This window comes from Geotrypetes seraphini, chromosome 12, assembly GCF_902459505.1.
Source record: "Geotrypetes seraphini chromosome 12, aGeoSer1.1, whole genome shotgun sequence".
In the NCBI taxonomy this organism is placed as follows: Eukaryota; Metazoa; Chordata; class Amphibia; order Gymnophiona; family Dermophiidae; genus Geotrypetes; species Geotrypetes seraphini.
This window is the reverse complement of record NC_047095.1, coordinates 16,407,742-16,432,491: the sequence shown is the minus strand read 5'-3', so window position 1 is coordinate 16,432,491 and position 24,750 is coordinate 16,407,742. Positions and strand designations below refer to the sequence as shown.

At 41.0% G+C, this 24,750-nt stretch overlaps 2 protein-coding genes across 3 annotated transcripts in view; one reads left to right on the top strand and one right to left on the bottom strand.

Annotated features, from left to right (window-relative positions):
• Positions 1 to 24,750, bottom strand: part of PLPPR5 (phospholipid phosphatase related 5) — a 198,065-nt gene that overhangs the window by 10,510 nt on the left and 162,805 nt on the right. The gene's annotated exons all lie outside the window — the stretch shown is intronic.
• The window catches only part of LOC117346065, a 191,441-nt gene that overhangs the window by 96,688 nt on the left and 70,003 nt on the right, over positions 1 to 24,750 (top strand). Inside the window, exon 7 of one of the 2 annotated variants that reach the window (XM_033915360.1) lies at positions 715 to 811. The exons of the other annotated variant lie outside the window; for it this stretch is intronic. The gene's annotated coding sequence lies outside the window, so the exon portion shown is untranslated. Of the gene's footprint in view, positions 1 to 714; positions 812 to 24,750 lie in introns of those variants that run through there. 2 annotated transcript variants of the gene reach the window in all.

Below are 24,750 nucleotides of genomic sequence, written 5' to 3'. Positions count from 1 at the left end.
ACTTCAGTACTCCTGTTTCAATGACGAGTAATACTCTTCTAAACACCCGATGAATACAGCATTACATTACATTACATTACATTAGGGACTTCTATTCCGCCTATACCTTGCAGTTCAAGGCGGATTACAAAAGAGCTAACTGGACATTTCCAGTGAAGTTACAACAGTATTGGTTTTGTTTTTTTTTGTTGTTACAAGGGAGGAGAGGTAGCTGGATTAATTCTGGAAGAACTTGCAAATTGGATATTAAATTGACTGTACGTTACTGTGTGGTATAACAAATAGATTACAGTTAGAGTACAAATAAGATTACATTACATTTCAGAGATCTGAATACTTGGTTGGTGTTTTGGGGAGGAAGAGATTATTTAAGTGGAGGTTTACCCTTCCACTGCCAATGCTGATTTCTGAAATGAAAGCCCCCCTCCCTCCCTCTGATGCTGCTTCCACCACCAATGCTATTTTCTGACGGGTTCCCTTCCTCCTTCCCTCTGATGCTGCTTCTACCACCGATGTTATTTTCTGACAGCCCGAACCCCTCCTTCATTACCAGCTCCTGTTTGGGTCTTTAATGCTCCCTCCGAAGTATCCAATGCTCAGGGCCGCACACCAGATCGGCGTGTACTAGCAGTTTCTTTGTCTCTGTCTTCTGATGACGCTTTCTGTAGGGCTGCTCCCCACCCCCGCTGATGTCAGAATTCTTCTTACCAACAGAAGGCGGGAGTCGGCAGGCCTTTAGCATGCGCAGATGCTGAAGGCCCCACACGGATCGGCAAGCAGATTTTTCTGGCATCTGCAGCTTGGAGCACCGTCACCGACCGGTAAGGCTGGCTGTCTACTACCGGTAATTGCAGAAGCGAGAAAGCAAAACAAAAACTAATACTGTGAGATATCCCACAGTATTGTTTTTTTGTTTTTGGATTTGTGGGACCTTTTTGTTTAAAATATATTTTGGGGGGGTGTACCGGTACTCTCTACCTGGCTTTAGTATTTTGGTAGTGATTGGAGAGGGGGGAGGGGAATTTGCTGTGAAATTTGTTGGACCTTTTGGGTTAAAATCTATTGCTGCTATGGAATTTACAAAAAATTGTGTTAAAACATATGGCAATGATATCTAGTCTTTGTAGACTTTCTCACCAGGATCACCCAAATTTCTACTCTCGACTTATATTCGAGTCAACCTTTTTTTTTTTTTTTCCCTTCTTTTTCGGGGGGAAAATGGTACCTCATCTTATACTCGGATCGACTTATATTAGAGTATATACGTTAGTTAGTGCAGCAGTCTTGAGGTCCTGAGAAAGCAGGTTCAATTCTCTGCAGCTCCTTGTGACTCCGGACAGGTCACCTAACCTTCCAATGCCCCAGGAACAACATAAATAGCTGCATATAATACAAGTGTAAACCACTTTGATTTTACCCACAGAAAGGCAGTATTTGAAAATCCCATACCCTATATATTGCAGGAATGACTAACTTGTGGTTCTGAGCCACTGAACTTTAGTCACTCCCCTGGGAAACTAAGATGCGATAGAATCCTGACTTTTACTGTGCCTTAATGGCAAACTCCTCACTTTCATAGCTTTGAAACAGCCACTTTGTGTGTTTTGGGTTAAAAAAAAAATTGGCTTTAATCATCTAGATGCTTCTGTTATATGTTAAAGCCTCTATTTCTTGATCAAACAGTAAATAGGTAAAAACAAACCTCTTAATCTGTCAGATATCTATCCGTCTCTATATTTTGTGTGTATATGTATGCATGCAAGCAGTGGTATACTAAGGGCAGGGAAATCAGTACGGCCTGCATCAAGTTCAAGCAGAAAGAGGATGCATGGAGTAGCTGCCGGGCTGCAGTCCACACGCACATGGCCATGGGCTCCACTGGCCCCCACCTCTGCTGTTTCAATGCCCCCTCTGACGTCAACTTCCTGTTCTAGGACAGGGGCCTGGCAGAGCCAATGACTGCACGTGCACAGACCACGATTCTGTGACCCTTCCACGTACCCCCTCCCACTGCCTGGAGGAGAGGGGGTGATGCGCCTGGAGAAGGAAATGCTCTGTCCTAGGTGGCAATCAAGCCAGGTACATTACTGCATGGTGTCTTCAGATAGTGCAAAATACGGCCGTAAAAATCATATACAATACAAAAAAGTACAACCATGTGTCTTCCCTTCTGTATAAAGTGCACTGGATACCAGTAGAACTTAGAATTAGTTACAAAATCCTTCTACTTATATTCAACACCCGTCTAAATAACCCATCAGAATTCATCAATAGCTTCTCATTCCCTACTGTCCCTCCAAAGTCCTCCACTCAGTGACCCAGAATCTCCTTACAATCCCATCCTTAACGTATATAAATACTATGAGATCAAAAAATTTTGCAGTGACAGCACAATCCCTCTGGAACTGCACACCCTATTATCTGCGTGAAGAAACATAAATGATAAATGGTATGGAGGACTGTTCATACGCTGACAGGCTGGACAAGCTGGGGCTCTTCTCCCTGGAAAAGAGGAGGCTTAGGGGAGACATGATAGAAACTTTCAAGATCATGAAGGGCATGGAGAAGGTAGACAAGAACAGATTCTTCAAACTACGGGGAACCACAGGCACAAGAAGGCACTCGGAGAAACTGGAAGGGGACAAGTTTAGAACCAATGCTAGGAGGTTCTTCTTCACACAGAGGGTTGTGGACACATGGAACGCGCTCCCGGAGGAAGTGGTCGGGCAGAGTACGCTACGGGGATTCAAAGAACGATTGGATGGATTCCTGAAGGACAGGGGGATTGAGGGATACAGATAGGGGTAAATAAGAGTATGGAAAGAGTATAGACAGGTCATGGACCTGATAGGCCGCCATAGATGCGGACTGCTGGGCACGATGGACCTCTGGTCTGACCCAGCGGAGGCAAATTCTTATGTTCTTACATCTTTACCTCATTTTAAGACGAAATTAAAAACATTTCTATTTCAGGATGCCTTCGAAATAGAAATGCCCTTTTAAGGGCTAATCTGTTTTTTCTTTCTCTAGAGAGCTCACTTCCCCACTTATTGTTTGACCATTATTTGTCTTCTTTTCCTTGAAAATTTTGTAATTCTCCCTTTTTGCCTTTCGTTCCTGTTCGTCTTGGTTTCTTTTCTTTTATACTAACTTCCCCTGTCGTCACCTGTTTAGTTATAACACTGATATTTGTGTATGTATGATGTTGATAGATTTTATTATTGTACACCGCTCAGAAGTCTGATTGAGCGGTATAAGAAATTTTAAATAAACTTGGTATTAGGCAAATTAAGGGGCCTCTCTGGCCTATTTACTAAGTCCTGTTCATTGTTAACGTGAAAGTCAGTGCATGCTAACAGTGATACACCCTAGCAGTTAATACGCACAAAGCCAGGTTATTTTACCCATGATAGAACACAGTCACATTGCATAAAATGGTAACCTCTGCTAAAACAGCAAGACTTGTGGAAAAATAAACCTCTTAAATTTATATACCACTTATATCCTAAGTGGTTTTCCCTATCTGTCCTGGTGTGCTCAAACTCCATCTAGTGTACCAGGAGCAATGGGGGGATTAAGTGACTTGCCCAGGGTCACAAGGAGCAGTGAGGGATTTGAACCCACAATTGCAGGGTGCTGAGGCTGTAGCTCTAACCACTGCACCACACACTGCATGCGACTGCTACCCAGCAGCACCTAGCCTAGGTGCCCTTTAGAGAATCAGGGCCATTATGCCTGCTCGTCCTCGGAAAATAAATAACTTCCCAATCCCTTATTCATCCTGTCGTTTTGAATAGATTGTAAGCTCTGTTGAGCAGGGATTCTCTCTTATGTGTTTGGTATACAACATTATATACATTTAGGGCTCCTTTTACTAAGGTACGCTAACGTTTTTAGCGCACGCACAAAATTACCGCACGCTAAACCACGCGGTACATTTCTAGAATAATGACAGCTCGATGCTAGCATTAAGGTCTAGTGCGCGCGGCAATTTAGCATGCGCTAATCCGTGCATTAAGGCCCTAACGCACCTTAGTAAAAGGAGCACTTAGTAGTGCTTTGGAAATACTAAGTAGTACACTAAAAATTTGCCTTAAACCTTTTTACTTGCACTTTTGGCTGATACCTGTTCCAAATGGTATAATACAGCATCAGCTTTATTACAACAGCCACCCTATCAAGCTCATTTGCATTTGGAAATGCACTGAACAAACTCCTACTTTTCCATCAACTCAGACTAAGGACAAGAAGCCCAAAATGCCCGCCCGCACATCACACAACATGCTGCATCTTTTAATATGCTCCTCTAATATAGTCCAGCTCCAAGAGCTAAAAGGGAAAAATGGAAGAATAATAGGGAAAATCACTTTTATATTTTTAAAACATATCAAATGAAAATTCCATTGCAGAAGCTGTTAAAATGTATGTAGGAATCCCCAAAATGAAAATAACATTTCTCATCCTTAGGCACACCTTTTTCTGTCCTCATTACTTAGCAGCTGCACTAAGTATTAACATGAAAAAGCTATTTATGGACATTGCATATTGTCCTTCTACTACTTTCTGGCTTCAGTCTCTATACCGTCCCCTCCTAGGACAGAATGCTTTGACAGTTCAACAGTGTTCTACAGAGTAAACAAGTATAGGCAGTCCCCGGCTTACGAACATCTGACTTGCGTCAGATTTGTAATTACGAAAGGGGGTCCTGCTTCTCCCTTCCATGTCCCAATGTGCCCCTCTTCCTCCCTTCTGTGTCCCAATGCCCCCCTCTCCTTCCTTCCCTCCATTCTGCGTCCTAAGTTTGTGCCTCCCTCCTGCGGGTGTTTACCTGTTCTGGCCAGCTCCCTCCTCCTCTTCCCTTCCAGCCACATTTGTTTCTCTTCACAAAGCCATGAGCAGCGGTTCCTACATGTGGCCTGCAGCTGACCTGGAAGCCTTCCCTCTAATGTCAGAGGGATCTTTGTGAAGAGAAACAAGTGTGGCTGGAAGGAAGGAGGAGGGGGGAGCCAGCCAGAATAAGTAAACCCCGTGAGAGGGAGGCATGAACTTGGGACACAGAATGGAGGGAGGGAATAAGGGAGAGAGGTGCTAAAGAGAGCAAAAACTATTACACTGGGCCTGCATGTTCTTGCCTAAGGTGATACCAGATTTCCACTTTAACCAGTCCCAGCACAAGGTATCTGGGGCTAATTTCTTATGTGCTGACCACCACAACTTACGCGGCACCAGCTCAAATTTAGCTGTTACCAGCATAAGACACTTATTCAGGCCCTTATTCAAAATCAGTCAAAAGATGCAGAAGCCCTGTGCACCCCAATTCTGATCCCACTTCTTCCTACTACTGAAGTATTGCAAGGATGCCAATAGAGGTTAAAAAAGCTGTCTTCCAGAGGCAACCACTAAGGGCAGGACTGAATAGGGTCCACTCCTGCACCCATCATCCTACTGTGCCACCAGGGACTTTCAGTAGGTTGGGGGATGGGCCTGTAATGAGTGGGATGGGGGATATTGGTAGGGACCTGGGATGGCTAGAAGGGAAGATCTTATCTTTTCGGGGGTGGGGGGGAGGAGGATATTCTCTCATGGGGGAGCAGGAAAGGAAGGCATTCAAAGGATAGCTATAGCCTTCTGGCGGGGGGAGGAGGGGGGAAGAAGGATCAAGGAAAACTTCATATTTCAGGTGGGTGAGAGAGAGGGAAGGAGTTGGTGACTTCAGGCTGGGACCCAGAAGTTAACCGGGCACATTATTTATCATTGGTTGTGAAAATATAACAACACTGTACTTTGGTTTTGGTGTGAAGATCAGGTAAATTCCAAAGTGTGACATGAAATACTGTAAATGTCAGGAAGGTGGTAAAAATAGAGGACATGAATTTAGATTGAAGGGGGGGCTGACTCAGGACTAACATCATGAAGTACTTATTCACAGAGAGGGTAGCAGATGCCTGGAAGGCCCACCCGGGGGAGGTGGTGGAGATGAACATGGTGAAGTATTAAAATCCCTGTATGATTTTTAACTGTTTGATTTTAAATTGTGAACCACACTGTTAACCCTTGAGGAAGAGGTGTATATCAGACCAGGAAACCATAACCATAACATAATTCAAAAATGCGTGGGATAAGCATAAAGGAATCCTGGAAGGCAAGCTTAGAAGTGACGAGATGGTAACCCTAGTCATTGAGAAGCAAAGCCAGTGCAAGACTTCTACAATCTGTACCCTGATCATGGCCGAACAGATAGGCCAGTGCTGAGCAGACTTCTATGGTCTGTGGTCTGAAAATGGCAAGAGCAAATCAACTATACATATGTAGTATCACATCATACGTAGGCAGACTGAATGGACTATACAGGGCTCTTTATCTGTCATCATCTAATATGTTAATAGGTTATTGCTAGGAGTCAGAAAGTTTCTGGTTCACGTCCAGTTGAGATATTTCCTCTCAATGGCTAGCGACCATTATGTCTGTTTTCTCCCAGTTAGGCAAAGTCTGCATACTAGTTTCAAAATGATTGATTATATTAAATTCAAATGCTTTATGTTCAGAGATAATTAGGAACTTCCTCTTTAGAATCTTAATTGTAAGGTCACTGAAAGTCAAACCACTGCATACATAATTAGAACCCAAACATTTGGCAGCTATACTTTATCAGATCATATTTTAAGAATTCTCTTGACAAGTGTTCTAAATGTGGACTATGTGTTCATGTAGACTAAACATAACATTCATCTAGTCCAGTCTCAAACCCAAACCCTTTCCAGGCCCACCACATTCTGGATTTGTAGGTACTTGGAGAGTCTCAGAAAAAAATAATTAATGCCTTATTAAAGAAATAACAATTTTGCATGAGGTAAAACTCTTTATAGTTTATAAATCTTTCCTTTTGGCTAAGTCTTAATAATAATATTGTAATTTATAGCTAAAGAGACACATGATCAATTAACTGTTTTATTTTACTTTTGTGATGATGATAAACATACCGATAAACATAGTACCTGGCGGGCTGCATGTGGCCCCCAGGCCGCGAGTTTGAGACCACTGATCTAGAGCAACATTGTGGCATTTGATTTGCTGTAAACTTCTTTTACTTATCCATTTATATGCCGCCTTGCTTTCAAAAATCAAAATGGATTACAGTCTAAAATTGTTAAAAGTTTAAAGATGCATTCCAATTTAAATGACTCAACAGGCAGTTCAGCTACGACTCGTCCAAGTATATAACTGTATACTCGTAGGGGAGTGGTCTCTAACCCTTTTCATGTAAAGGGCTGTGTGAGTATGAGAAAGTTCTGAGGGCCACCAAAAGATTTCAAGCTTACATATACAGGGGTGGGGGTGGGAGTGAGGGGACTGAAAAGTTCTCAGCCTAACCAAGCAACTTCCTAAATTCTGAGCATTATTTTGCCACTGTAGCTGAAAAGAGTGTTATCTTATTTCGTTAAGTGCAAATTTGCAGAAGCAAAACTCTAAATTTTGATATTGTTTCTGATCATTGATTAAACCTTATCCACGCCATTCTCTTCTTGGTTGGGCTGAAAACGTTTTAGCACCCCGTCGTACTATTAATTTTGTAAACCACATTGACTTGCTTCTACAGACTTGGTATCGAACAATTAAAAATTAATACTAATATTGATTCTGCAACACTTCAAAGATATATTTTTTTAAAAATCACTTTATTTTGAATTGTCATCAAGATGAGACACTTGAGTAACACCCTTATGAGATTGTTTGCAGCTGATATATCAAGTGGGCAAGATTGAAATTAACACATTTACGGGATTTGAAGCGAATTGCAGCCAACTGCTTGAGGACCATCATGGAGGACTTATCTCTATAAACAGAAGCACATGAGTGTTCTATGAACATAAGAACATAAGAAATGCCATCTCCGGATCAGACCTTCGGTCCATCAAGTCCGGCGATCTGCACACGCGGAGGACCTGCCAGGTGTACACCTGTCGTAATTTATAGTCCACCATATCCTTACATGCCTCTCTTAAGGAGATATGCATCTAGTTTGCTCTTGAAGCCTAGGACGGTCGATTCCGCAATAATCTCATCTGGGAGGGCATTCCAGGTGTCAACCACTCTCTGAGTGAAGCAGAACTTCCTGACATTAGTCCTGAACCTGTCCCCCCTTAGCTTCATTACATGTCCTCTAGTCCGTGTCAAATTGGACAATGTAAATAATCTTCTCTGCTCTATTTTGTCGATTCCTTTCAGTATTTTGAAGGTCTCGATCATATCCCCACGCAGTCTCCTTTTCTCAAGGGAGAATAATCCTAGTGTTATAAGTCTGTCCTCGTATTCCAGTTTTTCCATACCCTTCACCAGTTTTGTTGCTCGTCTCTGCACCCTCTCCAGCAGTTTTATATCCTTCTTTAGGTAGGGAGACCAATGTTGGACGCAGTATTCCAAGTGTGGTCTGACCATTGCCCTATAAAGCGGCATTATAACTTTCTGCGATCTACTCGAGATTCCTTTCTTTATCATGCCCAACATTCTATTTGCCTTCTTTGCCGCTGCCGCACATTGTGCCGACGGCTTCAGGGTCCTATCTATCAGTACACCCAGGTCCTTTTCTTGTTCACTCTTCCCCAGAGTTGCACCTGACATTGTATACTCGTATTCCTTATTCTTATTGCCTAAATGCATTACCTTGCATTTCTCCACATTGAACTTCATCTGCCATTTCTCCGCCCATGTTTCTAACCGACACAAGTCGCTCTGGGGTTTCTCTCTATCCTCATGCGATCTGATCGCCCGGCATAGTTTTGTATCGTCTGCAAACTTGATGATCTCACTGGATGTTCCTTCCTCCAGGTCATTGATATAAATATTAAAAAGGATCGGCCCAAGTACCGAGCCCTGGGGTACACCACTAGTCACTTTCTCCCAGTCGGAGAACTTCCCATTTATGCCCACTCTCTGCTTTCGGTTTTCCAGCCATTTGCCTATCCATCTTTGTATATCCCCCTCTATGCCATGGCTTTGTAGTTTTATTGAGGAAGGAATAATAGTTCTCTTTATAAAAGTGGTAGACGAAATAAATACTTTTTAGATTTACATACTGAACACATCTGGGGTAGGGGCAGTCCTCCCACTGATCTGTCAACTAAATTGAAATGTGTCTTTAACTTCGATTTTGTGTCAAATTGAATGAGAGCAGTGTTATGCAAAATGAAAAATGAGCACTTCATGCAGACATGCCAGAAAAATGCCAAACCATGCACAAAAGCAAGACCTAATGAACAAAAAGAAAAACAGTTACATCCCACTCTTCTTTGTAGCTACAGAATATTTAAAGGGTTTAGACTAATTATTTTCCATTTTGTTTTGCATGTTCTCATTTGAACTAGCAATGATACTGTTTTAAAAACAAACATGCTTCTTAATTATGCATTATTCATTAAGGCAACATTGCACTAAAAGCTGAACCTTGAGTGCAGGTTTCTGAAAACTCATACAGGCCTATAGTCTTCTTTGCCTGCCCCAAATACAAAGGGCTCCTTTTACTAAGGTGCGTTAGGGCCTTAACGCACGGAATAGCGCACGCTAAATTGTCGCGTGCACTAGACCTTAACGCCAGCATTGAGCTGGTGTTATTCTAGAAGCGTACCGTGCGGTTTAGTGTGCAGTAATTTCATGCGTGCGCTAAAAACGCTAGCGCACCTTAGGAAAGGGAGCCCAAAGACTCAGAGTTTTCCTAGGAAAAGTAATTGAATTCTTTGTGAAGGATGTGGGAGATGGAAGATTTTTTTTTTCTGCTATACATTATGGGCTAGATTCAGTAAATGGCACTGAAAAATGGGTGTGGGAAAGACCAGCATGAGGTATGATTCAATAATAGGTGCACAAGTCCTTTAGAGAATTGTACCTACTGGCATTTACTTAACATTTCTGTAGCGCTGATAGGCATATGCAGGGCTGTACAACCTCATATTTAAGAGATAGTCCCTGCTCAGTAGAGCTTATAATCTAAATTAACAGACAACAGGCCAAGTAGGGGCTTAGAGAGTTTCTCAGGGTGTTTAAGATGACGGGGTTATGAGTTAAATGCATTCTCAAAGAGGTGGGCTTTTGCTCTGGATCTGAATTGCGATTATATGAAACCGTGAGTGCAGGAACCGCAAATGGGGAGGGGGAGCTTGATTTACTGATTCAGATACACTTCCCCCTCCCCATTCGCGGTTCCTGCACCCACAGTTTCATATAATCGGAATTTTTTTGGGGAGGGAGAAAATAAAAATATTTTAAAAATCCATCTTTTTTTCCTCCCTGCCGCCTTCCCGTCCTTACCTGGTGGTCTAGAGGGCTTTCGGGGCAGGAGCAACGACGGGAACTCCCTACAGCCATTTCCTCATGGCGATCTGCATGGGGCAGGAGCGTAGGAAGATCGCTCCTGCCCGGAAAGCCCTCTAGACCACTAGGTAAGGCCGGGAAGGCGGCAGGGGGGGGGTAGTTCAAAGCCAGATAATTGCGGTTTTTTCGGTATTCGCGGTCCGGCTCTGCCCATATCCCCCGCGAATGACGAGGGAGAAGTGTAGTTTGTTCCAGGTGTATGGTGTAGCAAGAGAGAAGAGTAGAGATGAGATTTGCCTAATGAATGGAGTTCCCAGGGAGGAGTGTAAGGAAAAACAAGAGAGAGGAGATCTTGAGGAGCTTGAAAGGTCAATAAGAGGAGTTTTGAACCGTATACGGAAGTGGATGGGGAGCCAGTGAAGTGACTTCAATACAGGGGTGATGTGAACATAGCAACTGTGGTGGAATATAAGTCATGCAGAAGCAGTATTCTGAACAGATTGAAGGGAAGAGAGATGGTTACGTGGGAGGCCGGTGAGAAGCAGGTTGCAATAGTCTAGGCGAGAGGTGATGAGGGAGTGGATAAGGGTTTTGGTAGTGTTAAAAAAATTAATTGGGAGATAGGCGCTTATTCTAATGTGCTTAGTGGTGCCCGTTTTATTTATTTATTTATTTAAAACATTTATGTCTCGCATATCCCCAAATCTATATGGGTTACAACCAGCATACATAAATAGACAAACAGCGAAACATATGCATATTAACAAAAAAAAAATTCCAAAATATTGTCTAAGTGGATGTTTCTATGGGCGGAGTATGAGTTAGGCACTGCTAAGCACGATTTTCCCAAAAACTTAGGAACCTAAAATGGAGGCCTTTAAGACCCTCACCTACATTTCAGGTGACCAAGGCCCTCTTTTACTAAGGTGTGCCAACCGATTAGTGCATGCTAATCGATTTAGCACGCGCTAAATGCTAACAGGTATATGGTAGTCTATAGACACGTTAGTGTTTAGCGCGCACTAATTCGATTAGCGTGTGCTAATTGGTTAGCGCACCTTAGTAAAAAAGGGGGTAAGTTTTACATAGGTGCCGCTAGCCGTGATTGTACAAACGGCGCCTAAGCATGAATGACACATGGCCACTGCCTTTTTGTAGGCGTCGGACAGTTTAGACACCTGATATAGAATCAGCCCCATATTATCTATTGTCATTAAGCAGTTTACTGAACATTGGTCAACCAGAGTATTCTTCAACTTGCATCCATTGGCAATTCTACAGTTTAATTAGAGAAATTTTTATCCACTTCCTTTCTTTAGTAATGTTTTTGGTTTGTTCCTGTTTTTGTGGCTCATTAATACATTATAGCAGGGGTGTCAAAGTCCCTCCTCGAGGGCCGCAATCCAGTCGGGTTTTCAGGATTTCCCCAATGAATATGCATGAGCTCTATTTGCATACACTGCTTTCATTGTATGCTAATAGATCTCATGCATATTCATTGGGGGAAATCCTGAAAACCCGACTGGATTGCGGCCCTCGAGGAGGGACTTTGACACCCCTGCATTATAGGAATTGAAAAGACTGTTTACTAAACTGTGTTAGGTGCTAATTTGTGCCTAATCTGGCAAAAACGGCCTAACATGAGACGCACTAAAGTGCTCTCCATTAGTTTTGTCACGTGCATGCGAACCCTGTGCTAAATATTATTGTGTCATTTTTTGGGAGGGGGTATGTCAGGGGCGGAGAGTGGGCATTCCTGTGCTAACCAGTTAGTTCATCTATCTTTCTGCTTGTTAATTAGTTAGTGCACAGATAACACATCAGCCCTTACCGCCAAGAAAATGGGTGGCGGTAAATGCTGTCTGTAATTTTCAAAAAAGGAATTTTGTATGGCTGCAGTAAAAATGGCCTTTGCAAATGGGAAAGATTCGTGGAAGGGCCCCCCCCCAAGGCCACGTTTTACTGCAGTTTACTAAAAGGACCCCTGAATGTCTTAAAAAGAAATTCAATTCCTAGAATATATCAATGACACCAAGAATTTTGTGATGAATGCTTAGAAAACAGACTTTCTCCCATAAGATCCATCGTATTATTGAGAACTAGTCCTGCACAGAAGGTTAAGCAGATGGTAAGGCTGCCTTAGCACTCTGACTACAATCCAACACACAGGTGTGCTTCCGCACAAATATGTTTATTGCCTTGTTTTGTGCAGCTGCTCGAAATGCTTAAATCCAGAGATCCAAGAGAAGAGCCTAACGATGCGGTCTTTCAAGGACTTTGGCTGCAAAGGTTCTTCCAGATAGCTATCACTGTCATACTTCTGTGTTATCTATAACGCACATTAATTCATCAATTAAATAGACTTTTCTAATTTGAAAACTGTTACATTGAAATCAATAGAGCACCTTTTATACAAAGTTCCAGTATCAAAGTATCCCACCTAGCTGGAAAAAATCATGGGGCCCAATATTCAGAAAAGCTGAATTTGTGCAAAATTTCAGCAAAAGCTAGGAGCTAAAATTTTGCACCGAAAATTCATCTTAATTGAGGAGCTTAAAAGTCATGCTTATAAATTTAGGCCTGCTATTCATATGCCTAAATTTATGAGCCTATGGCTGAAAATGAGTGCTAAGCTCCTAACCTTTTTTTTTTCTCCTCCCCTAAATTAGATCCTGCTGTCACTTACTTTTTATCCTCTTAAATTTAGGAATTAAGTGAAATTTTGAGTACAAATTTTAGCACTCAGGCCTAGTAAATTTTCAAAGCTAATTTAGGGGGGAGTTCATCAAAGGGCCCTAAGCGCGTTAGCACATGCAATCACGTTAGAAGGCGCAAAATGTGTTAAGGAAGTGTGTGGCACAGTGGTTAGAGCTACAGCCTCAGCACCCTGAGGTTGTGAGTTGAAATCCCATGCTGCTCCTTGTGACCCTGGGCAAGTCACTTAGGGCTCCTTTTACTAAGCTGCGGTAGCATTTTTAGCACGCCCTGCAGATTAGCACGTGCTAACCCCCGCGCTATGTGGAAAAACTAACGACAGCTCTATGGAGGCGTTAGCACCTAGCACGCGTGGCATTATAGCGCACGCTAAGCGCGCGCTAAAACCGCTAGCACAGCTTAGTATAAGGAGCCCTTAATGCCCCAGGTGCATTAGATAAAGTGTGAAACCCCCCCCCCCCCAGGACAGATAGGGAAAAATGCTTGAGTACCTGAATGTAAACCACTTAGGCTATAAATAAATAAATAAATGCACCCATAGAAATATAATGGGTATCTTTAGTGGTTAGCATGCACTAACATGTTTGCGTGCGCTTATGCATTTAGGTCTGGATTCTCTAAATGGCGCTGTTGTCTGTGGCCACCTGTTGTTTGTGTCAATCACGCAACAGCGCTGTTTAGAGAATCGTGCCTCCAGCCTACATTTCTGGCATCTACCTTTGAAGTGAATCATGTTTCCATAGGTGCTTTATAGCGCCTAATGCCATTTCCGGCATTAGCCACGCCTATAATGGTGTTAGGCACTGTAAAGCACCTACAGAGGTACAATTCTGGTGCTAGTTTTTTAGGCACCAGTAGACACTTTACATGGCGTTTTTCACTTAGCTTGCGTGCGTATTTTTTTTTATTTATTAAAAAAAAAAAATTATAATCCACTTACAACCTAAGCAGCTAACAAGCAAGCATACACACTTAATGAACAAAGATATACAATAAACTTTACAAAACATTACTGGACCAACAATTAATAAAATCAGGTGAAAAGACATCCTTCAAACCTTGCTGTCTTTTCTTCTTCAAGGACATATTTAACTATCGCATATCCACATAAATTGCTTAAATCAATCAAAAGTAAAAACAAAGAAGTGCCTCTTGAGTAACTTCCTAAACAGGGTACACGTTTTTATAAAATTGTATCACTCCAGATATCTCATTCCATAAGTCTGGACCTGCAACTGAAAAGCAGGATTTGCTGGTATTGACATTTATCTCTGTCATACATCTAAGAGCATTTTATTTTCTGATCTTAATGCTCTACTTGGTTTATACATTTTCAGGCATTTGGTCAGGTAATCAGGTAAAATACCATATATCCATTGATGGGATATATGGTATTTCAAAATTTTAAATAGGAACTCGAGAGTATATTGGTAACCAATGCAGTTTCTTTAAAATTGGTGTTATATGTTCATATCGTGATTTTTCCATTAAAACGCACACTGCTGACTTTCAGACGTACAGATGGAAGGCCCAGGTAATTACCGGTACTGTTACAGTAATCAAGCTTTGAAAGCACTAACATTTGTAGAACCTGTCTGAGATCCCAACCTGATAGGAAATTTTTAAATTGGAGTAATTTTCTTATTGCGAAATATGCAGCCTGCACTACTCTCGCTATTTGAGATTTAAATTATAATTTTGCATCAAGAATTACTCCCAACATTTTGATTTCCTCATTAACTGTAATCAAATGCCCATTTAAGAGTATTTTATGGGGCCAAAGGTGTTCCTGCCATTCTCCTACAAACATTATTTCTGTTTTCTCAATATTCAGATTTAAACCATTGTCGTACATCCATTCATTGATCTTATTCATATAGCCTTTTAATTTTGTGGACAGTTTCTCACCTCATCCCTCAATTGTGAAAAAGAATTGAACATCATCAGCATATATTCTATAAGAAGCCCCCATCTAATCTAATAGGTTTCCGAAAGGGGACAAATAAATGTTGAAGAGAATTGCAGATAGTGCTGATTCTTGCTGAAATCCCTATTTTTCATTTTGAAGAGAGAAATATCTATTGGGAGTGTATTTCTATCTTTAAATACCACCCTTCACCCAAGATAGTAAAGTATCGGAGCCCTATAGTCCTTTTCTTCACTATTTCAAGATTGTAAGCTTTAAATAATAAAAATAAAAAAACTAATATACTATGCCATCTTTAAAAGGATATTTAAAATATTTTAGTTTTATTGAGATGCACTGACTTGGAGTTGAACTGGGAACATCAGTGTAGAAGGGTGGAAATTTAACCTGTGTGCTACACAAGAAGCAGCATAGCAGTTGTAAAATTAGCTCCTAGAAGCTCTTTGAGCATTGTTTGGGTTTTAGATAGATGTGGTTTGGGCTTCAGAAAGACATTAGTCTGATAGAAGTGAGTTCTATGGATGGTATTTAGGCAACCATGTAAGTCATCCTTTGAGCTTTGTTTGGGCATCAGATAGACATTATTTGATACATGTTTCTCTGAATGGGATTTAGGCAGATTTGGGAATTTTCAAAAGTGAACTTCAGGGATTTTATTTAGTGATCCAGCCACCACATAAACAGGACACGTCCATACAAGCATATTGAATTTAAAACTGGCTAAAGAAGCAATGTTATGAGCTAATTACAGCACATGAAAATCACAGCTTTAGGGTTTCATGCTCAAAATAACACTTTCTTTCTCATTAAACATTGCTCCAATCAGCTCATTCATCAAAGCAAAAAAAGCCCATAACTTCATTTGGCAAAGCTTAAAAACAGAATAAAACACATTACAGAACTGAATGTGGCTTCTAGTTCATTGCAAATGAAGGTGTCTAGTTGCACAATGGTGACCTCATTGTGAGATCATCAAGGTGCACCTGTAAGGTACAATGCCACAATTAAAAGATGGGCTGGGAATTGAACTCACAACCTCTGCAAGATCAACACACAGCTTTTACACATTGAGTTACATTAGCTTCCAACTGTGGATCTGACTGCCCTGTCATATCATAGCTTACTGACCTGCCTATGTATCATCTGCTTAGGAATGATATCACAGTTACCACAAACAAAGCCTTTCTAGCTCAGCAGGTTAATGCATCTCCTGTATCCTCTCCAGATCACCGGTTCAACTCCCACTGTCACTTTTGCTAATTCTAACAACTTCTTAACAGCTTGCTATTATTTATTTATTTATTTATTTATTTCGATTTCTATCCCATTCTCCCAGAAGCTCAGAAATGGTTACAAGTAGACATTCACAATCGTTTGAAAACAGACTAGTCATGACAACAAATAGGTTACAGTAGACAATAACAGAGCTTATTCTAGAGACCAGACTGGTCATAGCGAAGAGTACTAGGAGAAGTATATTGAGGAGGCAGTTTTTAATGGCCCGATTGACAGAAGAAGAAGGTCTAGTGAGTCTAGTGACCTGATCTGTGTGGGTAATCTGTTCCATAGCTGAGGTAGGAAATGGCTGTAGGATCGTTTATATGCCTGCGAGAATGCTTAGTCTTTATTCTTCTTTGGAGCGGAGGGGGCAGTTAGGGGTATATAAGCATAGCTTGGATGCTCTGTTGAGGTAGAATCTCTTGTGTGTCATGACCAGGGCTTTGAAGATCATCGCTTTTTGACTGGTAACAAGTGAGCTGCATAGAGCGCTGGAGTAATGGGAACATGGTAGCTGAGGTTGTATAGGATTCAAATTGCTGAGTTCTGGACTTTTGGAGGCGTTTTAGATCTCTTGCAGCGATGCCATTGAATAGGGAGTTGCAGTAGTCTAGTCTAGAGAGTACATAGGCATATAGCAGTTGGGCTAAGAGAGTCTAAGATAGAATTTTTGTAATTTATTTTTTCTAGTATTGCAACATTGTGATGTTTGAGATGAAAATTATATTTGATTAGTCTGTAGCTTGTAATTCTTTGAGTTAAAATGAGTACTTTGTGAGCTGAAGTACATGAGGGAGTTGAACCCACACTAGGCTTACACGCTAACCTTAATTGTAACCACTATGCTAGATAATGAGCCATAAAATAATAGTAATTCAGCTTTTATAATACTGTTCAGCATAGGCGTCGTTATGGCTGTAGGATCAGCGCCGTATTGAAGCACTCCAAGCATGCCTAAAGGGCTGCAGTTAATTCTGCTAGAATACATGCCAGGAGACAACCCAAGGTGAATCTCACTGCCCTGTCATATCATAGCTTACTGAGTCTAGATGGTGGACTGCCATTTTTCATCCATACATTTCCCTTTCCAGGCAAACTTATTCTCACCTTCACATGGCTAGTACATCCTGACCTGTCATAGTAGGAAACATCTCCCCTGACTGAAAGAAGCCATTTCTGGTTCACCAAGTTAAGGCACCTTGTTCATCCTCTCCAGCTCTCCAGTTGAAATCCCACCTTATTTGCTCCCATATAATGCCATTTTCTCAAATATGCTGTTTGGAGGCTGTGAGGTAGTTTAGATGTCTCATTGGACATCCTAGAAACATGTTGCTTTGAGCGTCATTAGCGATTCTGCCTTTGAAGCTGATTGGGCATCCTTTGGGTGTAGTTTTATTAAAGTATTCACCTGCAACAATGCTACTAGAAGAAAATCAGATTTTATTCCAGCAGAGTGGCGGCATTATAAAAGCAGGGATGGTGGCCACAGGCTGTGTTCCTTAAACACTTCCTCAATTGAAAGCTCCATACAACTAAATGGGACTCATGCCAGTCCATGCCATCCTCCTCCCCCCCCCAAAAAAAAAAAATAGCACAGCATCCATGTTACACCACCCCATTTCTGTTGTCCCCATATCACACAGGGTTAGGGTTATCGCACTATAGTATCTGAATGGGCCCTGGCCTGCCTTTTGTAAATAAGCACAAGGTCAAAAATAGTTTTAAGATTTTTATTGTAGAATGTCATGTAACATGCTAGACACTCAAATCATGAATCTTTGTACAGTCTAGGGAAGCAGCATGCAAGAGTAACACAATACAACTGTAGTTCGATGAGATCGATCACAGATACACAAATATGCAGAGTAAGCCACTCCTAGGTCAAAATCAAGTGCCAGCCTACAAGAGGAAGGGGAAAATTGTTAGTGTGGAATATGAGCACAAAACTATATCCTCTTTTACAAAGGCGTGCTAAGTGAATGTATGCACTAACTGCTAACGCATCCATAGGATAACATGCACGCATTAACCAATAAGGCATCCATAGGTTAACAGGCACACATTAACCGATACGGGGTCCATAGGCTAACAGTCACGCACTAACCGATAAGGTGTCCATAGGATAACATGCACACACTAACTGATAAGGCGTCCATAGGATAACATGCACGCTGTAACAGATAGGCGCCATATTAACACTTACATAGCAAGGCGTGCATGTTATCCTATGGACACCTTAGCAGTTAGCGCATGCATTCAATTAGCACGCCTGTGTAAAAGAGTGCCTAAAACTCACCAATATACTGTTTTGTATAACAGTGCAGATAGTAAGCACAATTTGCAGTCAATTGAAGAATATCTAGAGTAAGCAAGCAAAGGTCTTTCTGATTGTGTATTTGATCTGTTAATAATAACTTTTTGTCCAGGTGCAAGCTGGTGTACCGAACCTAGTTTTAACAGACCTGTTCTGGCCTCTGGGAAACACAAGAGTCATTAGCCACATTGGAGAGATGAGCATAATCAACCTGGAATCAGGAGAAAAAAGGGAAAATGTTAGAAAGTCATCTATAAAAAGTTATGGGAGAATATGTCACAGCACAATCTCAAAATAACACCTAGAATGAACAGAAGCACAAACACTGTTAGACTTCTAAAAAGAAAAGGTAGCTGCATCTGAACCCTATTAAGCACCAATTAGGCACCCATAAGGAACTTCCCTTCAAAACTATGTGCACCAATTGGATATCCTTTGGATGTTTTTCCACACACACACACCTAAGCAATAGTTATCACACTGGCAATAGTTATCAATGAGTTCTTACACTGCCTGTTATATGAAAAGATTTACCTTTAGCTCTGAGTAAAAACACTGCTTCCATCTTCCCAACATCATAGGTTCCACTCTCAGGTAAGGTTAACACATATTCATCTAACTTGCATATCCATTTTCCTGGCTCCAAAGATTCAAACAGTATGAGTGTTTCAGCAAAACACCTGGACTGAATTTTTATTATCACTAATTCTCAGACCTGCTAATGACCCTGTGGAATGGAGAGAGGTGTAGCAGATATCAGGGGAGAAAAAGTTAAAGGAGAATAACCATAAGTAACAACACAGAATGGGAGTCCAAAATAAAAAAAAATAGTTCTGCCTAAACTTTTTTGTAATAAATACACCTAAGTAGCTAGCAATATATCATTCTCACCTGGATTTGGTATCTGAGCTGCTAGCAAGAAGTTCCTTGCATAGGTGCAGCATATTTACCTGGAAAGAAGAAAAAGGTTAGAAAAACATCAAAATTGCAAATTACTATAGCTGCTAATGGTCCTGTGAAATGGAGAGAGTTGTGGCAGATATAGGAAAGAAAAGGTTAAAAGATATTCAAGAAAGGTAAGGTCTCAGTAATCATCATAAGCAATAATAGAGAATAAGAGTCCTAAAAGAGAAAACTCTGCTTTGATGGACCTTCTTATACTAAGCATGCCTACGTGGCGTCTAACATCATAGGCACCGTTAGGACATCCCACCAGAAAACTTTCAAATCTGATTGGGCGTGCTTTATTGTTCGGCCAAAAACACCTGTACTGACTTTTAATCATTTCCTTCACTTCTCACAGCTTTTACAAGAAGCCATTTCTCATCTGCTTAGTCTGTAGAGGCTCTGTTACCAAATTCTAAACAAAGTTCCCTCTATAGCTCTATACCTTAAAACACTCCTTTTATCTTCCATATGTCAGGGGTTCAAGGCTCATTGTCTAACACAGCGGATTAAAGTGAAGGTTAGCGTGTAAGCATGTCACATTTTTTCAAAATTCACACTGAAATAATAACAAATCAGTAAAAAACATATTTTTATATATAGCTAACATCGTAGGGACGTTATCTTATATCTATATCAGAAAAAGTAGTGATTTCTGGGAATGGTTATCGGAAGCCTAAATGCCACACGAACGTCTAAAGCACGTCTACAACTAGAAGCAGTTTACAGAATCGGGGCTAGAGTGCCAGTGGTACATTCAAGCTAATGGAAGATAAAATATGTTTACTTGGGATGTAGGTTACACGTGTAAGTTGCACATGTAGGATACATGTGTATCCTAGACATGTAGCCTACATGTGTACCTTACATGTGCAACTTACACGTGTAACCTACATCCCTAGTAAACATATTTTATCTTCAATTAGCTTCCACTGGCACTCTGGCCCCTACATGTGCAACTTACACGTGTAACCTACATCCCTAGTAAACATATTTTATCTTCCATTAGCTTGAATGTACCACTGGCACTCTGGCCCCAATGCTATTTACATGCTATTTTAGGCAGCCTAGTTCAATCAAATCAGCTTTCTCTGGGCATCCCACAGACGTTATTTGAGAGGTTTTTAGAAGTGATTCCTTGCTCTAAATAACACACTCTTTCTCATTAAACATTGCTACAATCAGCTCATTCTTCAAAGCAAAGAGAAAGCCCATAACTTCAATTGGCCAAGCTTAAAAACAAAATAAAACACAGAACAGACCTGAATGTGGCTTCTAGTTCATTGCAAATGGAGGTATGCAGCTGCACAATGCTGACCTCATTGTGACATCATCAAAGTGCACCTACAAAGTAGAATGCCACAAGTAAAAGATGGACCGGGAGTTGAACTCACAACCTCTAAGATCAGCACTGCACTTTTACTCATTGAGCTACACCACCTTTCCCTCCAGTTTCTCTGACTCCCCTGTCATATCATAGCTTAGTGATCTGCCTATGTATCAGCTGCTTAGCTATCATATCACAGTTAGCTGAGACAAAAGACTGCTAGCTCAATGGCTTAAAGCACCGCTTTCATTGTCTCAAAAGCCAGAATCTCAAGTATGATTCAATAAATGTGACATTTAGTCAAATACTATACTACTGTTTTTATCAATTGGAAACTCCACTTTTGGAATAGATTTATTCTAGTATTGCTAATGTTGTGCTGTTTGAGATGAAAATTAGATTGGATTGGTCTGTAGCTTGTAATTTTTATTAAAATGAGTATTGTGTCAGCTGAAAGACATGAAGGAGTTGAACCCACACCAGGCTCACACCCCAACCTTCATTCTAACCACTGTGCTACATAATAAGCCAAAAAATCATAGCAATTCTGGTTTGATTATACTGTTCCATTTAGGCGTCGTTATGGCAGTAGTTAAGGCATGCCAAAATGGCTGCAGTTAAGCATATCTCAAGCTGTCAGGGTAGGAAACCTCTCCCCTGACTGAAAAAGGCCACCAAGTTAAGGCACCTCATTGCACCTTGCTCATCCTCTCCAGCTCTCATCCAATTTCATTTTCTCAAATATTATGCTGGCTGCAGGCTGTGAGGAAGAGACATGCCAGCTACCCTGTTTGCCACCCCCACCCACCCCTTTGCAGCCTGGGCCTCATGGAACACTAGATAACACATAGGTTAATGTGACCAAATAGCTGAAGTGGTGCTTATTAAGGAAACACTAATATCTAGCTACTACTCAATATAAATAAGCACAAAGGGAAACATGGTATAAGATTTTTATTGCAGTCCAGGAAAGCAGCATGCAAGTGTAATATTAGGCAACTGCAATTTGATGAGATGGTATGCAGAGTAAGGCACTCTTAGGTCCAAGTTGTTTTGTGGTTCAATTGTTAAGGTCCCATAATCTGCTCCTGGTAGGAGAAGGAGCAGATTAAGAAAAAGAAAGATGGATTGAGACAAATTAAGAGTTGATTGGTGAGTTTTAGGCTGTCTTTTATAAAGGTGCACTAAATCCATGCACGCACTAACTACTAACGCGTCCATAGGATAATATGCAAGCGTTAACCTTTAGAATACTCTAACGGCGCCTAAGCGCATGGTAAATGTTAACACGTGCATGTTATCCTATGCACGCCTCAGTAGTTAGCACATGCGTGGATTTAGTGCACCTTTGTAAAAGACAGCCTAATTGACTGTTTTCTCAGAAAATCTTCTATACTACACCCTTCTGAAGGAAAAAAGTGTGAAACGTTAGTGTTGTGAAAATGTAGATAATTCATTACAAGGGCAAAGAAAGGTTACAGTACATCATTCTCACCTATTCTTTATGTTTTGGTATTTGAGCTTTGGCCAGGTGCAAGCTAGTGTGCTGAACCCAGTTTGAACAGACCTGCTCTGGCCTCTGGGAAACACAAGGGGAGTCATTTAGCCACTCTGGGAACCTGAAATTAGGAGAAAAGAGGGGAAATGTTAATACATCTGTGGCAAAAATAAAAAAACAGAAGTCTTGGGAGAATATGTCACACCACAGTCTCAGAATAACAGCTAGAATGAACAGAAGCAAAAAAACAATGTTCCTTTTTTATAATAAGGATGCCTATCAATTATGACTCTACAAAGAATTACCTTTAGCTCTATGAGGAAAAGCACTGCTTCCATCTTCCCAGTATCATAGGTTCCACATATTCATGTAACTTGCATATCCATTTTGTTAGCACTAAAGTTTCCAACAGCATTGGTTTTTTTAGCCCACACTCCTGGAACCCATTTTTATCATCACTAATTCTCAGACCTGCTAATGACCCTGTGGAATGGAGAGAGTTATGGCAGATATCAGGAGGAGAAAAGGTTAATAGAGAATCACCATAAGCAATAACACAGAATGAGAGTCCCAAAGAAGAAATTAGTCCTGCCTGAGCTTTTATTTAATAAAGACACCTACGTAGCTAGCAATATATCATTCTCACCTAGATTTGTTATCTTAGCTGCTAACAAGGAGTTCCTGGAAAGATGAAAAAGGTTAGACAAACATCAAAATTGCAAATTACTATAGCTGCTAATGGTCCTGTAGAATGGAGAGAGTTGTGGCAAATATAGGAAAGAAAAGGTTAAAAGATAATCAAGAAAGGTAAGGTCTCAGAATCAGGACAGAATAGGAGTCCTAAAAGAGAAAACTCTGCTTTGATGGACCTTCTTATACTAAGCATGCCTAAGCAGTGTCTGACATCACAGGCACTGTTAAGACTTCCCACCAGAAAACTTTCAAATCTGATTGGGCGTGCTTTGGGTGTGATTTGGGCATAGAAGGAAATACATTCCTACCACAATGGCTTGTAGCAGAGAGAAGATGAATGTATCTGATGCACCTGTGCCTGCAAACTGCAGAATGCTGATGAAAAACAGCAAAGTCCACCACTTATGAGAGCTGTTAGGATGCATGAAGATGAGGGTGGGATTTGAACTGGGGAGCTTGAGAAGATGGACAAGGTGCAACAAGGCACATTAACTTGGTGAGCCACAAATGGCTTTGCTCTGTCAGAGGAGAAGTTTCCTTCCATGACAGCTTAGGATGACCTAGCCATGAGAAGGAGAAAATAAGTTTGCCTGGAAAGGGAAATGTGATAAAAACAGCAAAGTCCACCATCTAGACTCTCTTATGACAGCTAATAGGAAGCTGTTAGAATAAGTGAAGGTAGGATTTGAACCAGGAAGTTTGAGATGGACAAGATGCAACAAGGCACATTAACCTGGTGAGCCAGAAATGCTTTCTTTGTGGTGATTGTGATATGATAGCTAATCAGATGATACATAGGCAGGTCAGTCAACTATGATATGACAGGGCAGTGAGCTCCACCTGAATAGCTGTTATAGCTCAATGTGTTAAAATCCTGGGCTGATCATACAGAGGTTGTGAATTCAACACCCAGCGCATCTTTTAATTGTGGCATACTACCTTGAAGGTACACCTTGATGACCTCACAATGCGGTCAGCTTTGTGAAGCTGAAGAGCTCCATTATGCAATTAGGGAAAATACATGTTAAGGTCTGTATCTGGTTTTTCTCTTTTTAAGCACCGAGAAATGAAGTAATGTGTGCAATAATGATATCTTTTTCATGTTCTTTCTTTGCTCTCAAGAAAGTTGATTGCAGCACTGTTTGTTGAGAAAAAAGTGGGTTCTTTTTAAGCAGGACAGCCAAAGGTGATGTAATTAATAAATCATTTACTGTTTGGGCAGAAAAGTACAATGTTTTCCATGCAATATGTTTATATTGATGTGCCCTATTGATATGGTGGCTTATTAAATCTATTAGGAGGGAGAAAAGAGGCAAAAAACGATTCCTGAAGTCTAGGTAACATATATCATTTCGGAAGCCCAAAGTACGTCTATGTTACACACATAGAAACCCAAGCTCAGGCCAAGCAGAAACCACAATTAGACCAACTTTTCGTTTGCCTACATTTTCCACGATGTTTAGACACAGTCTGCTGCTTAACTAGCATCTATGTGGTGCCTATCCTTAATCATGCCCATGTTATGCCCTTGTAACGCCCATGTCTACATACTTGGACGCGACTTTCCCCAAAACTCGCGTCTAGCTTGTGTCTATATTCTGAGAACGCCTATCTGACACCTAACATCATCTGTCCCAATTAACGCTTGTTAAGACCCTTAACTCACTCATTAACCACTTAAATCGGATGTCTAAAGCACGCCTAAAGTTAGGCACACTTTACGGAATCGGGGCCTAAATTTTCAGCAT